This window comes from Amblyomma mixtum, chromosome 7 (genome assembly GCF_055824585.1).
Source record: "Amblyomma mixtum isolate Tamu chromosome 7, ASM5582458v1, whole genome shotgun sequence".
NCBI classification, from domain to species: Eukaryota; Metazoa; Arthropoda; class Arachnida; order Ixodida; family Ixodidae; genus Amblyomma; species Amblyomma mixtum.
In genome coordinates this window covers 114,783,127-114,798,543 of record NC_143018.1, presented here as the reverse complement: position 1 = coordinate 114,798,543, position 15,417 = coordinate 114,783,127, and the positions used below count along the sequence as shown (strand labels likewise).

Sequence of the window (15,417 nt, the reverse complement as noted above, 5' to 3'; positions counted from 1 at the left end):
TTCCATTGTTGTCTAGAAAGAATGACTGTGATATTTAGAATGAGTGTAATATGTAAGAATGCATGTATGCAAAAATAACTAAAATGGAGTGAGAATCGCTACTTTAAAAAAAGTGAAAAAAAAATGCGCATCTGTTTAATATTGTGATTGTTGTAAGAAATTGCAGTATAACATAAAAAGGCAGAAGTTAGTATGGCCAGTATATTTATCTACTTCTCGTTTTCAACTTCACTAGCCTTCAGAACAAATGTACTCGCAAAATGGTAGATACCGTAAGTATAAGGTACAGCGAAGGTAACTTTCAAGCCCAAGTTTTAGCTTTTAATACTGCCAAAATTCACTGAACTTAGAGACAATATTCTAACTTAAGCTACCAATGAGCAAGAAATGTGCGCAGCTTTTTACTATTTTGACTGTTGTACAAAATAGCAGTTTAACATATAAAGGCGAAAAATTAGTATGGTGAGTATATATATTTACTTATCGTTTTCCAACTTCACTGGCCTTCGGTACAAATGTACTTGTAAAATTGCATATACCATAACTAGTTTTCGTCCCAAATAGAGGTAGTTTTCAAGCCTAAAATTTTGCCTTCAATACTGCCAAAATTGACTAACCTTACAGACAATACTCTAACTTGACCCTATTGGAAAAAAAGGCAATGATGTAAATATTGGAAACCAACACTGGAAACCTTGGTGGATTATGGTAATGGAAAATGCGTTGGAATGACTGGGCATGTTGGAATGCTGGGCATGTTGGAATGACTGGGCATGTTGGAATGACTGGGCATGTTGGAATGACTGGGCAGGTTGGAATGACTGGGCATGTTGGAATGACTGGGCATGTTGGAATGACTGGGAGATGTTGGGGCAGGGGCCATGCAGCAATGTTATGTCTGTCGCAATGAGACAGCAAATTTCAAAATAGATGAAGCTCCTACAGCCAGTTTTATTTTGTGTTCATGCTCCTCTTGCTCTTCTTTAGCCACTTGTCAATGCAGCTGGGCCCCATGAAACAGCCTTGTTGATGTACCACCGGTGCATGAGGGCTTGGGAAAACTGGGCGATGCACTCTGCAGAAAAGATTGAAATGAAAGAATTAGGATCCACAAGTTTTTATTCTTGCCAGTATTAGAGTGCTAAAAAAGTAAACTCCGTATTGTGGCCACAGGAATAAAGTGAGCCTAAATCAAGAACCACTGAAGCTATTCGCACTCAAAAAGAAAAATAATTTGAGGTTCTTATTCAATATATCATATGCTCGTCATTAAGTACCATCATCAGCAGCATAACTAGCACCACTGCAAGACAAAGGCCTCTCCTATATCCCTAAACATAAGCCTGACGAGTGCCATAATGAGCAAAATAAAAAAGCCATCGTTTTTTGTCCTCTGAAGGCTTTTAGTGGGGTATTAATAAGAGGGACAATATAAAGGTAACATCAGAAGGGTGACTGCAGTAGCACAGCTGAGATGTCGCAGACGATACACTACGAAAAGAGGCATACAATCCATTGATACATCAGTTGCAAAAAATAAAAACAGCAGCAAAGAAAAGGTAAAACAAACCAGTGTCAATGCTCCAAGCGATATCACTTATTTCCATAATTTTGAGGGACCACATGCAATGAAAATGTGGTGAGGTAGAGTCACAAGCGAAGGCCATTCTATTCTCGATTTAATTATTACTAACTCTATGCAGCTGAATGCTTTTTCTGGTGTTTTATCTTGTTGTGTTAGTGACCATCTTCCTGTGTTTGCTTGCATTGAGAACGCTAGTACAATAGGAAGTAAGTCCACATCAATCACATACCAAGCTATTACAGAATCATCATTGAAATCCTTTAGGGATGCGCTCATGAAAGTATATTGGAGTAAGATAGCTGAACTTCATGATGCAAATGTTGCCTATAATACGTTTGTCGATTGCTTTAAACAGATAAATCACGACTGCTTTCCTCTTGTAACACGCGTGAAAAGTCGCAGAATCCGCAAGCCATGGGTAACGCCAGAGCTTCGCGGAGAAATACAAATGAAAGACAAGCTGTACAGAAAATTTTTGAGCAGCCGGAAGGTTGAGGGCCTTGCGGTATTTAAGAAATATAGGAACAAATTGACTAAAAAACTGCGGTCTACACGAACAGCCTATCACGTGTCACTTCTAGATGTTAAGAATGTTCGAAATGGTGTACTATGGTCGAGATTAAATACACTTCTGCAGCGGGACAGTTCACGCACTGCATTAACAAAATTAAATATTGATGGAAAGGAAGTTTCTGGCGTCGAACTGGCTAATGTATTCAATACTTTTTTAACGAGCTTGGCTACCCGTGCTATAACACGTGCTGCCGGATCTGACGCTTGCAAATATGTTCGAATTCAGAATGATGAAACAATTTTTCTGCACCCAGTCACGGTAGACGAAGTAGTGTCGGTGATAACAAATCTTAACAATAGCAGTAGCTGTGACATTGATGATATCCAAATACGGCCAGTCAAGCATGTAGTTGACATAATTGCTCCCATACTTGCTCACATCTTTAACATCTGTTTAGAAACTGCAGTTTTTACGGAAAAAATGCAATTAGCAAAAGTTGTTGTTCTTTACAAAAAAGGAGATCGCAACGCCCTCGCCAACTACAGACCAATCTCTATTTTGCCAGTGTTTTCGAAAGCATTTGAGAAAATGCTGCATCTAAGAATGTTAAATTTCATCCATAAATTTAACTTGCTAACACCATTTCAGTTTGGCTTCTGCAAAAGCAAATCCACTGAACTTGCATTACTCCAACAAAAGGAATATATAATAAAGCAACTTGAAAACAAATCTATTGTCATTGGTGTATTTGTGGACTTCTCAAAGGCTTTTGACCTGGTAAATCATAAAATCTTACTAAATAAATTACACTACTATGGTATCCGAGAAAAAGCGCTCTCATTGTTAAGTTCTTATTTGTCGTTTAGACAGCAAGTGGTGTACATAAATGGTATACAGTCTGAACCGAAGCTGCTCTTCTACGGTGTCCCCCAAGGCAGTACGCTAGGGCCTCTACTCTTCAATATTTACCGAAACGATATTGTCAACATTAGCGATAATACAAAGTTTTCCATCTATGCAGACGATACGAGCGTATTTTTTTCGGGTGAAAATGTTCATGAACTTATCAAACAATGTAATGCCACAATGCCTCTTGAGGTCTGGTCTGCAGTTAACCTGATGCAAATAAATGAGAGTAAGACCAAAGCTGTCATATTTAGGCCGAAAAATAAAGTTATCCCACTGCACGAGAATATTATATTAAACTCGCGGGCTGTAGAAATTGTTGAGCAGTTTAAATGCCTTGGGGTCATATTTTCTGCCAGTATGTCATGGGATTATCATGTCAATTATATCTTGAAAAAAAAAGCTCAAATCACTGGTGTTATAGGCCGTCTAAAATACATACTTCCCACAAAAACTAAGATGCTGGTATACAATTCAATATTCAACTCGCATTTAAACTATTGCCAGTTGGTGTGGGGCACTACAACATTCACTAACCTTGAACGTATTCATTTAATGCAAAAAAGATATCTCCGAAATGCATATAATTTACCGTTCCGACATCCCAGTGCAGCTTTCTTTTGTCATTCCAGAGTTATTAAAGCACATAATCTTTATAAATATCGCCTCAGTGTTACTTTTAAAACAGAAATCAAGAAGAATGTAACAAATCTTAAAAATTTTGCAGAACTAAGGAAAAAAGAATCAGTCTATCCAACAAGACGTGGCGAAGAATGGACAGTGCCAACACCTCGACTAAATCTTGGTAGGGAATGCCTTCAGTACACACTTCCATCTCTTCTAAATAGGTATATCGACATTAACCTCGATTTGTTTTCTTTTTCACGTCATGAACTACATAATTTGTTTTTGCATAACATTGTTTAAGTTTCATTATGTATACATATTGCTGTTTCGTGTATTCTCCGGTGCTTCCTTGATAAGCTTGTTTTTTAAAATTGTATAAACTCTTGTGTTGCCTCCCTGTCAATAATAAGGATTGTAGACTCGTCAAGCTGCCCAAGGGCAGCTTTTTTCTACGATTCCTCCATCTGTAGTGCTAGATGGGAAATAAACTTTGATTTGATTTATTCTTCAATGGGAACAGGAAAAATTTCTTGATTTAGTTCTGATGGCATCCTGGTCTGAAGCGGGGCAGCAACATTTAACATTAAGTTGTGGAAAAGTATTGTAGAGTATATGGAACACACCTAAACGAGCGTTTCCCCTTTTATGCAGTGATGTCTGGTGGTCAAATGAGATGACTGATTACACATATGCTGTACCAAGTGTCGCTGTTGGATTAAAGGGAGTTGGTGGCGTAGCATCAAACAGTTTGGTGCAAAATTAAAAGAGCTAGGGAATACTTCAGTTTGGAATCAATAAAATTTTTATGCATAAACTGCGCAGCATGGCAAGAGCACACAGATCATGACATCTCCTGATAAACCCGAGTGCCCTTGTGGTGCCAGCAGCATGTATCGTGACATGCTCCAAGTATGTGGGGCTGCATCTGGTTAAGGTTTCTCCATACCATTAACCCTAGAGGTGGGAAAGGAGGTCAATACGTTGTGACAAAACAATGCAGACAAGACAAGGACAACGAAGGAATAAATATGATGGCATGAGTGCTGACTATCGCCAATGTGTATTGGAAACCACGTCAAAATATATACACTGTGGCCTAAAAAAAACAACGAACAAAGGGCACCTTGTGTCAACCACATTGCATGAGTGTAAAACAAAACAAAAACTGACAAAGAAGCATTTAAGAGCATGAACTCTTCCTTAGGAAGCGTAAGGAAGGTGTGCTAACACAGTGATTACGGTTTTTTTTTAAATTTCAGTGGCCTCGATTATCTCACGCACAAACTTTTCTGTGTCTGTCAGGCAAAATGCAGAACATGAATTCCGGTTCACAGCGTTTAGGATCTGGCAAACAATTGCAATTGCGACAGTGAATCATCAAAGTTCTCCCGCAAGCTTTGTTCACATCGTCGTGGTGGTCTTTTAAACCTCTCAGTGACACACTTGCCTGTTTTCCCACTGTAAACATAGCCGCATTTCAAGGCGTTCGAAAACACTATGTCTTCTGTGCAGTGCACGAAGAGACTCTGATGGATAATCTCGGTTGACTACAGGTACTGAAACTTCATAGGGTTAGAAAAACAATATCGACGCCAACTCGACTGCCTATTTAACCGGTGCGACCAATTGTGGATGTAGAGAAAGGTACGTACAAACTTCCTTTTGGGAGTTACAGTCTCGACGGGGGCACAAAAAGAATGTTTCAACTTCTGCTTAAAGCAATCGGCTAAAGACACTGACAAAGGTTCTAAATATCCAGTAAAGGACAAACGGCATATGAGCTGGGCAAAACTGGATGTCATGGCAATCAAACAGGATTTCATTAAGGAATTTTTGAAGCAAAGGTTAGTGACACCTCTTGACCAGCTTAGACTGAACCGAAGAAAATGGTAAAAGTAGCTTGTTTTCCCTTGGCTCGTAAGCCCAACAAGTGTAACCACCCAAGATTGAGATCCAATAAATGTGATGACATATTATCCTCTATAATTTCAGTGGTGATTCAAAGTGGACTGAGGCTTTGACTGAACTCCTCTCTCACCTTAGACAATGCTTCGTCAGGATTGGAGATCCTGCAATAAGCCACGTAACAGCGGCGCTAATAGTTTTTTTTGCAAAAACAAGCTATTCTGAAATGTAATAAAGGTGGACTGAAGGTATGAGCTTAAAAGTGCGACAAAATTATTCACCAAAACGCCTGAGACGTTTGGAATGCCACTGCTCCATTTAGGTTAATGAATTCTTCAACACATTATTGATCCTGATTGAGGGATGGCGTAATATAAATCCTTGATGTCAACATAGCACCCCATGAAACTGGTGCGAGAGTTATTGTGTAGAAACTGCGTTACTTTCTCTGCAGATCTTACACGAGAGGAGTCATCAATGCTCAGCAACTTAATTTTATGTCGCAAAGAGAAGGCGATTTGTTTCTGACAGGTTCCATTCTCTTAAACTACAACCCTCAAGGAGCAGTCACCTTTATGGGTCTTTGCGGTAAAGAAGATAGCTGGACAATTTTTCTTACTGAAGTTGATGGCATTAGCCTGATGGTTAAACTCTAGATTGTTAATGTTTCTTGGCACTGGACTTTGCTTTTAACAAATCAGATAGTAAGTGGCACTCAAATTCAGAATACACTGCATCTGTGGCCTTGGACTGACAGGCGCCTTTCGATACGACCACAAAACCACCGTTTATCAGCAGTTGAAAGCAAGAGGGCCCACCCTCTTAAATACGACACAGTTCGGCCTGTGGGCAAGTTCCTAAAGAGGGTTCAAACCGTGACACTGCATCAAAACATCCCGAAGCACACCTGTCACACTCAGGTCTGTGCGTGGAAAAGGCAACTCGTCAAACCATGGCAAGCATCTCCACAATAGTTCTCTTCGGAGGAACGGAAAATTTTGGTCCATAAGCACTTCAAGGACCAGACGAGGCAGCGACTCCAAGCTGAAGGTGTGCACCTTGTTGTCAAACTCTTGTGCCTGAAAACAAGCCAGGGAGTGGCTGGTTGACGGTGTCACGCACCGTTGACCAGGTGAAAGCCATCTGGAATGCCACTTTGCAGCCACTTTGCGCTCACTAGCCCGGAGCAGAGAAGCCAAGGCACGAGTGTCTGAAAACAAGGTGCACAATGTCGACACTGAGTTGCTGCCTCGTCTGCTGCTTGAAGCATATACGGGCCAAAATTTGCCATTGTTCCTTCGAAGAGGACTATTCTGGAGCTGTTTGCCATACTTTGACGTCTTGCCTTCCTGTGCCTGGACCTGAGCGTGACAGGTGTGTTTCAGGGGGCGTTGGTTGATGGGGTGTCGTGGTTTGAACCATGCCAGAAACTTGCCCGCAGGCTGAACTGTAACGGGTTTAAGACGGTGGGCCCTATCGCATTCAACTGCTGATAAAGAAGGTGGTTTTGTGGTCATGTCTAAAGGCGTCTTTCTGTCCAAGGCAACGGAGGCAGTTAATTCTGAGTTCAAGTGTCACACAACAGCTGATTTGTTAATAGCAATGTCCAGAGCCAAGAAACTATGTAATAATCTAAAGTTGAACCATCTGGCTAATGTATCAACTTCAGCAAGAAACTAGCAGAGGTGCCAATGAGAGGTCAAAAGACCACCGTTACGATGTGAACAAAGCTAGCAGGGGGAATCTGATGTTTCATTGTCGCGACTGCGATCGTTTGCCACATCCTTTATGCTGTGAGGCGTAATTTCTTGTGCTGCATTGTGATAGACAGACACAGAAAAGTGTGCATGAGATGATCGAGGCCACTGAAATTGTAGAAAAAACGCAATCAATGTGTTAACACACCTTCTTTATCGCTCCCTAAGAAAGAGTTCATGCTCTTAAATGCTTCATATTCAACTTTCGTTTTGTTTTTGACAGATCCAAAGTGAATGTTACAAGGCACCCTTTCTTCATTCTTTTTTTAGGCCACGGTGTATATATTTTGATGTGCTTTCCAATAAACCTTCTTGAAAGTCAGCACTCGCACCGTCGCATTCCTTCCTCATCTTTCTCTTCTTTGCGCTGTTTTGACATAATGAATTACAAACAAGCCCATTCATCCGTCTTGCAAAAGTCAATACAGTCAGAGTAGCTGAGATAGTTGGGGCATCCTTCAGAATAATGCAGTCATAAAGACAAGGTTGGGACATAAAGACAAAGACTGTTATTGAATGGCTAATATTAATGTACTTTAGTAATGTGCTTGGTTTGGTTTATGGGGGTTTAACATCCCAAAGTGACTCAGGATGAGGGACGCCTTATGATTTTGCATATTGATATGCTGGGCTTCATAAGAGAAGAAGTACAATAGTTTTTTAAGGCCAGCCGTAGAACAGGAAGCAATGAATCTACACTAATATCAAAGAATGAAGGCTCAAGCATGAGAGTGTAGCTAAAAGGTTATAATGACAAACATGAAAAGCTTTGGAGAAATTCAAGTCGATGACACTTGCCTAAAATAAAGAATCTAAATTTGGGTGAAAATCTGTTGTGAATTCAAAAAGTTGGATTGCACATTAGTAAAGAGAATGGGAGCCGTGATGAGTGGTATAGAAATATTAGTTTGAATTATGGTGGCAAGTAATATGCGGACTCATTTCGTGCTCTAACAGTTCATGCAAAATGCACATCAATAAAATAGGAGAACAGTTTGGGGATCAGAACGGTTTCCAGCCTTAATTATTGACAGGTCAGCTTCAGGTTGTCAGGGATAGAACCAAGAGGTTTGGATTGGCTAACAATTATTGGTAAAATCTGTCTTCAGATATCCTCAGTAGTTTAAAGTATGTCAGAAGGCTTCTCACACAGCCCTCAGGTACTCGAAAGCTTGTGCTTATCAATGACTTTCGAGACATGATGAGAAGCAATGGTTAATGCAGTGAAATGGGTAACAAATAACTGATTTTTCTCAAGAAAGTGCCCATGGAACATGCTGTCAAACAAATTCCCAAGGATCCTTCAATTAAGCCCAAAATGACAGTTTATGGGTAGCCACTTTGTTATAACCATCACATACAAAAAAAGAGACACCAGAAGCCCTCCTTATTCACTGAAAACAAGGGAGAATTATGAGACATCATTCCGGCACACAAAATCACACGGATGAAGAGAGTAGACTCCATGGACACCATATTTCAACTGAGGTTTATTCCACAACACAGGCTTTTTATGTGCAAAGGGGTACTAGTGATCCCTGGGGCTGAAAAGTATTTCCGCCACCAGATAACAATTATTCAGGACGGCAAAAACCAAAACACAAAAAAACATAGGGGTAAAGGTATCTTGCCACTCACATTAAACACATCGGCACGCCTATGCATCACCTACCTGGCTGACCCAACAAACATATTTGCCTCCAGATAATCTATTTCTTTTTCTGGAGCGCTGCAGAAGGGCTGCTGACGTAATTCTCTTTTTCAACAGAGATACAAAAGGCTTAAAAAATTTCCCAGCCCTTTCAAGTACTAAACTTGCACAAGGCATGTGTTTCTTTCAAAAACGCCTTGCATGCTCGCTTGTGCGAGCAAAGGCGAATGTGCTCAGCTAAATGACCTCTGCCACTTAATGAATCAGCTGTCCTGCAATGTTCAAGCAAGCGTTCATTGATGCAAGCCTCGTCTGTCTAATGTAATGTTTGCCACAGGCAAGGAGGATGCTGTACACCATGTCAACCTCATGTTTAACGAGGGGTTTGGTGTGCTTAGTTTTGTAGGCAGGCTTTTTCGTAACGTCATTTATCAGGTGGCACATGCATCCCAGCTTTCCCAAGCTGAAAATACGACATGTACATCGTGTTTGTCACTGGCCTTCTTGAGGCGGTGTGACACCTGATGGCAATAGGGCACAATGACAGGTCACTGTTGCGAATGTGCGTTGTCTTCCGGCTTGCGCTGCCCAGCACACTTCATCTCTCGAACCTGGCTTTCTACCACTAAGGCTACAATTTCTCCTGTGAAAACTGCCTGCTCCAGTCTCCTTACTTGCGCATTGATGCTGTCACAGAGTCGTGACAGCGTCAATGCCGAAGTAAGGCGACTGGAGCAGGCAGGCAGAAAAAGAAATAGATTATCTCAACGCAAATGTGTGTTGGGTCAGCCAGGTAGGCAATGTTTAGTCACGCCAATGCATTCAACTTGAGTGACAAGCTAACCTTACGCCTATGTTTTTGTTTTTGCAACATTGAATAATTGTTACCTGGTCGAGGAAACACTTTTCAGCCACAGGGGTCACTAGTACCACTTTGCATGTAAAAAGCTCATGTTGTGGAATCAACCTCAGTTGAAGTATGGGGTCTATGGAGTCTACTCTCTTCGTTCATGTGTTTTTGTACACTGGAATGATGTCTCATAATTCTACCCAGAACCAATTAGCTCAGCTCTCCATGCTTAGCAAAAACAAGGCAGCAGTAATGAAACCAGTTCTCATGTGTGCACTTTTTCTTTTACATATGTGACCTGCGATGAGTGGCATAAAAACACATATTTAAGTTAACACACATGCATCATAATGTTAATATTCGTAGTCAAATAGTATCACATAATGCAGCCAAAAACATGCAGACATTTCGCACTTTATGCATAGAATGCAACGGTTAAAAGACGAGCAATATTGAATGTAAAACTTCAAATGGCCTGCAACCGGCCCATTCTGACAGCCAACTAATATTACTCATATAAACATGTAAACATATCACGCCAGAGCAATCCAAACTGCTCCAAGCAGTAGCATTAAGGAAAAGAGCAATGAAAGTAAGAGAACATTTCATGGCAACCACAAGAACAAAGCACAATGCAGTAACAACTTACAACACAGCTTTTGACTTCATCTGGTGGCCACAAAATCCATGCCATTGACTCGGACTGGAAGACAGATGTGCCACCTGCAGATACCAATTTTCCATTATCACTATGACAGGAGTACAAAAGCAAGCATGCGAACTCGGTCCAACAGTGAATATCACATGAATGTAAAAAGATCACGAAAAATATACTTGCCCAAGTATACGCAAATATACTTGCCCAAGTATACGCCTCAATACAAAGGAAAACTACCCTGTTTAAAATGCATCAGTTCCCCTAGCACTAGTAAAGGAATCTTGCTATGAGCAAAACAAATCTGCGTTCGAAAGCGTAGATAAACATCGTAATAACTGAGACAATTATTGCGTCACTTGTTTTCCTCAGAAACCAATTTTCAAACAGCAGAGTGATCGAAATGCAAGATCCTATACTCTGGGTAGCCAGAAACGCTATCGGTATCATAAAAAAAAAATCTTCACATACTCATTTAAAAATTAGATCCTGACGGCCGGAAATTAACTTTCGTTGGTAACTGCAACCTGAGACAGTGCTTTCTTTATAGTGGGGTTTGAATTCAGATGCGGAAAATGGGCACTGATCGTATTGGAGGGTTCCGGATTAATTTAGACCACCTAGAATTTCTTAACGTGAGCTGACATCGCACAGCACAGGGGCATTCTTTTTTTCATTTCACCTAAATCGAAATGCGGCTACTGCCATCAGGATCGACCCCACGACCTAAGGTTCAACAGTCTAGGGCCAAGCAAAAACCGCGGCGAATAAAAAGTGTTTCAATCCCCCTCAAAGTGCTAACGCTATCTTGAAAGACAATCATACATTTTACGCACAGCCAAAGTGCCGGTCCTTGAAACGTGCGCGGTGGTGTGAACAAGCATGGGCTCTGCAGAGCAATCCAAACTGCTCCAAGCAGTAGCATTAAGGAAAAGAGCAATGAAAGTAAGAGAACATTTCATGGCAACCACAAGAACAAAGCACAATGCAGTAACAACTTACAACACAGCTTTTGACTTCATCTGGTGGCCACAAAATCCATGCCATTGACTCGGACTGGAAGACAGATGTGCCACCTGCAGATACCAATTTTCCATTATCACTATGACAGGAGTACAAAAGCAAGCATGCGAACTCGGTCCAATAGTGAATATCACATGAATGTAAAAAGATCACGAAAAATATACTTGCCCAAGTATACGCAAATATACTTGCCCAAGTATACGCCTCAATACAAAGGAAAACTACCCTGTTTAAAATGCATCAGTTCCCCTAGCACTAGTAAAGGAATCTTGCTATGAGCAAAACAAATCTGCGTTCGAAAGCGTAGATAAACATCGTAATAACTGAGACAATTATTGCGTCACTTGTTTTCCTCAGAAACCAATTTTCAAACAGCAGAGTGATCGAAATGCAAGATCCTATACTCTGGGTAGCCAGAAACGCTATCGGTATCATAAAAAAAAAATCTTCACATACTCATTTAAAAATTAGATCCTGACGGCCGGAAATTAACTTTCGTTGGTAACTGCAACCTGAGACAGTGCTTTCTTTATAGTGGGGTTTGAATTCAGATGCGGAAAATGGGCACTGATTGTATTGGAGGGTTCCGGATTAATTTAGACCACCTAGAATTTCTTAACGTGAGCTGACATCGCACAGCACAGGGGCATTCTTTTTTTCATTTCACCTAAATCGAAATGCGGCTACTGCCATCAGGATCGACCCCACGACCTAAGGTTCAACAGTCTAGGGCCAAGCAAAAACCGCGGCGAATAAAAAGTGTTTCAATCCCCCTCAAAGTGCTAACGCTATCTTGAAAGACAATCATACATTTTACGCACAGCCAAAGTGCCGGTCCTTGAAACGTGCGCGGTGGTGTGAACAAGCATGGGCAGAAACGCGTAGAACGAGGCATATACGAGGACAAATCTGTGCTCAACAAGAAACAAAACGCGCAAACATGCGCATACCAAAATCATGCAAAGCTAGCGCACGCACGGTCGCATCCCCTTCGCCAAAACAAGTACCGACAGCGACAATTCTTGGCAGAGCAACTCACCGCGGCGACAACAAAAGCGCCTTAAACGCTTTTTATAGCATTGAACACGAATACTGCAGCAGTACGACAGGTCACCGTTCCAGCATTATATGCTTCGGATAATGCACGAGTACTGCTTACCTTTTCAGATGATTGCGTAGTCGTGCAGAACGCTGTTTGCCTTCGTGTCACGGGCACTACACCAACCAGTGAGATTTCAGCACGAGTGCTACGTAGCCGGCACTCTCTACCACGTAGTCACACAGAAGAAAATATTCCGGGCCTTATTTGGAACATTTCCACCGCGACACTGCCCGCGCGTCTTTGTGCCTGGACACCCATCCTGGACTACACAAAGAAGCGCACAGACTGAAAAGTTAGAGACCAGAAAAATGACACTTTGCCTCGAATAGGCTACGTCGACAGCACTGCGCGATTGTGCACCCTTGAGCAAGAAGAAACACACGCAAACCACAACACAGTTCACGACGGCTCACAATCCAAGTAGCGAATTGTAGCAAGCGCCGAAGCGCGATGCACGCGACGCAGCACCCGAACCGCCATGAGGGTTATACAGAAAAACAGCTACCGGCAGCCACCTGGCGGTGACAACCAGTTTTTGTTTCGGTTTCGTTGTGAAAAAGCTTGTATCCTACTTTTTATTTTATTTTTGGTATTTTTATTGGGTATTCAGCCGTATCGGCATCCACAGAAATTGCAGCGATTGCGAGCAATTACCACTGGTAGAAACGCGCGAATTAACGACCTGTTGCTTGCGCTGCGGTTGAAAAATGCCTGAGTTCTCACGGCAGTATGGCTTGCTGCTTTGCTCATTCACGAAATTACATGCCGATTTCTGTTTGTATGGGGAAGTTTTTTTTTATATTGATGGGAGATCAGCAAGGCTAACAAAATACCCAACGTAGCAGTCGTAGAGAGTAGGTTGTCGTAAAAACATGGTGACGCTGTTTGATCGGCAGCACGACGTGAGAGGCGGCAGCGTTGAAACGCGCGTCGAGAGAACAACCTCCACGGTATATGCTTTCTTGAGACTACAGTGAAGGTGTGCATTTTTTATAGTGGAGTTCTCTCATCCAACGTGAAAACCAAATCAATTCTTAGTATGAAATATGCTGTGTAATTTATATCCTCATATTGTATTTATATATATCTGCATTTCTATTTTGAAAAACAGTGTTGTACTGGTAATTGTGTACCGAGGTGCATGTATAAGAGTGCAGCCTTGTCGAAATATTCTGTGTATATATTTGTATTCGTAACCCTTCTACAAAGAAGCTGTGTGGCCAGCTATGTGGTTAACAATTTGTTAATTGAATTAGTATATGTCTTGAAATGCACGCTCAATAAAATTTTCTGAACGAAATTGAGTGTTCAGATTCAGGCATGCAGGGCTCTGCAAACCTGCAATTTATTATTTTGTGAACAATGAAGTTAAACTTTTTCTCAAATATTTTGCTAATGATAATCTAAGCCCAAGTATATAAGTCGTTACTTTTTAAAAAAAATTTCTGAAACTGTCAAGTCAACAAATGCACGTGTAAAAAAAGAGAAATTTGTCTTGCAGTTTTTATTCTAACAGCATAAAGTGCCAAGTGTACAGTCTTTGTCAAAAGTAACCAGGCTGCATGGTTTGCTTCTAGCTTGTATAGAGGAGCCCTTGTGTTATTCCTAAGGATCAAAACGTGTTGGAAGGTAATAAGACCCTCAGCCCTTACCTTTAGCTACCATTCCAGCTTCAGGGAAGCTGTGAGGGATCCGCTGTACGAGCTAGAAGCAAACCATGCAGCCTGGTTACTTTTGACAAAGACTGTACGTTTGATGGATTTGACCCACTGAGATTGTTAGTGCATTGATGAGTTTCATTTTGTCAACCATATAGGCACATGCATATGCAGTATCTGCTGCCCAGCATCGGCCATTCAAATACAGCCATGGTTTGTGCCATGCCAAACAAGTAGGTACAGTCGTGGGTAAAAAAGATTAGCACACATGACGGAACACCAGAGCGCCGGAATGACAACGCCTGGCACTGCGGGTGGCGGAGAGGCTGATAACGGGAGTGCCGGGCCGTTCCCATTCTACAGTATTAAGGGGGTCTGCCACGGACAGTAAAATTACTGCGGACTGCCACGGACAGCAAATTAGCGGACTGCCACGGACAGCAAAACTGCTGACTAAAAGCAGCGCTATCATCTATTGTTCCCGCGAGTTCCTTTTGACAAACCATCGCGGACATAAAAAAACAGTAATAAAAAGAAGCCATCTGTGCTCATGATAACCGAGCCAAAATAAATTCCGCAAGCACAGTCACGTAGGGTTGGCACTTCAACGCTCGCGCGGTGCACGCTTGATAAAGCTTACTTCCTGCCCCCCCCCCCCCCCCCCCCCCCTAGGCTGCAAACATGGAAACGGCCCGTTAGGCAGTTCTGCCTACCGCAGCGCCGCGTGGTGAGATATATAGGAATTCTGATCGCCAGTGATCTGTGCTAATATTTTTTGCTCGCGACTGTACACATCCATAGGCTCCCACCGTGGTTTCCACATAGTCCAGTGTTGCCTGCCAGGCCCACCGAGATAATCACGATGGATACCACCAAGCCCATCCCGTCCCACCGTGTTCACTGAAGTGTCCAGCGTGGTTTCCATTCAGCCCAATATTGTTTACTGGAAGTGCCAGTGCAGCCACCACAATTTCCACTCAATCCAGGGTGGCCCAAAGTCGCCATTAGTGCATCCAACATCTCTCCCATTCGCTCCAACAGCACCCAGCGTGGAAACCAACACTTCCAATCAGCCCACCGTTTTCTCCAACATGGAAACCAACACTTCCATTCGGCCCACCGTTTTCTCCAACATGACTTTTGCTGGAATTTTCAACAGGGGAGCTATCAACTTGATAATGTTT

At 42.0% G+C, this 15,417-nt stretch overlaps 1 long non-coding RNA gene across 3 annotated transcripts; it reads right to left on the bottom strand.

Moving 5' to 3' along the window:
• Window positions 1–927: 927 nt before the first annotated feature.
• LOC149337263 (uncharacterized) lies at window positions 928–13,820 on the bottom strand. Of its 3 annotated transcripts, none has more exons than XR_016284610.1 (4): window positions 12,633–13,820; window positions 11,276–11,526; window positions 10,445–10,518; window positions 928–1,075 (listed from the first exon to the last, which is right to left on the bottom strand). It is a non-coding gene; the product is annotated as an uncharacterized LOC149337263 (long non-coding RNA). The 3 variants fall into 3 exon arrangements; XR_016284611.1 differs by having other exon boundaries at window positions 11,453–11,526; window positions 12,633–13,815; XR_016284612.1 differs by lacking the exon at window positions 11,276–11,526 and having other exon boundaries at window positions 12,633–13,816.
• Window positions 13,821–15,417: the final 1,597 nt, after the last annotated feature.